This window comes from Myotis davidii, unplaced genomic scaffold (assembly GCF_000327345.1).
Source record: "Myotis davidii unplaced genomic scaffold, ASM32734v1 scaffold470, whole genome shotgun sequence".
NCBI classification, from domain to species: Eukaryota; Metazoa; Chordata; class Mammalia; order Chiroptera; family Vespertilionidae; genus Myotis; species Myotis davidii.
This window is the reverse complement of record NW_006282125.1, coordinates 260,371-260,988: the sequence shown is the minus strand read 5'-3', so window position 1 is coordinate 260,988 and position 618 is coordinate 260,371. Positions and strand designations below refer to the sequence as shown.

The 618-nt window shown below is 59.4% G+C and overlaps 1 protein-coding gene across 1 annotated transcript in view; it reads right to left on the bottom strand.

Moving 5' to 3' along the window:
* The window catches only part of BOC (BOC cell adhesion associated, oncogene regulated), a 70,540-nt gene extending 70,362 nt beyond the window's left edge, over positions 1-178 (bottom strand). Inside the window, exon 1 of the mRNA XM_006752681.2 lies at positions 112-178. The gene's annotated coding sequence lies outside the window, so the exon portion shown is untranslated. The remainder of the gene's footprint in view (positions 1-111) is intronic.
* Between the last annotated feature and the right edge of the window lie 440 nt (positions 179-618).

The window sequence follows — 618 nt, the reverse complement described above, 5'->3', positions numbered from 1 at the left end:
GCTTCCCCGGCTGCCCTGGCCTGCGGGCGCCTCCCGCCCCCTCCCTCCCCAAACCAACAAATAAACACAACTTTTTATGAAAAGAAAACAAACTTCAGAGACGTGACTCACCTCTGGTGCAGCCGGCTCCTGGGAAGGGAGAGCCGGCCCGGGGCCAGCGTGGTGAGCGCGGAGAGAGTGATAGGGACAGGCCTAGGGGTCATGCCCAGTGGCACAGAGCAGAGGGAATCATGAATTTGGAGGATGCTCTGGGTGAATTGTGTCTTCCCCAAAAAGGTATGTTGAGGCCCTGGTCCTGACCTCAGAATGTGACCTTTGAGCAGGATGGTTGCAGTAATGAGTGCAGGTGAAGTCGTGCTGGAGCAGAGTGAGCCCTGGTCCATGTGACAGGAGTCCTTATAAGACAGCTGTGTGAAGCCAGGCATGGGGACAGCGCCCTGAAAAGGAGGAGGACAGGGAGGCAGCTGCCGGCTGGAACGCCTCGGCCCGCGGCGGCGGCGGCAGCAGGGCAGGGCAGGGGACGCCGCGCCGGGCGCACCCGGTCCCTCCATATGGAAGAAGCTTTTTTGGATGACTGAACTCGCAGACAATATCTTCTTTTGCTTCTCCTGCCTAGGA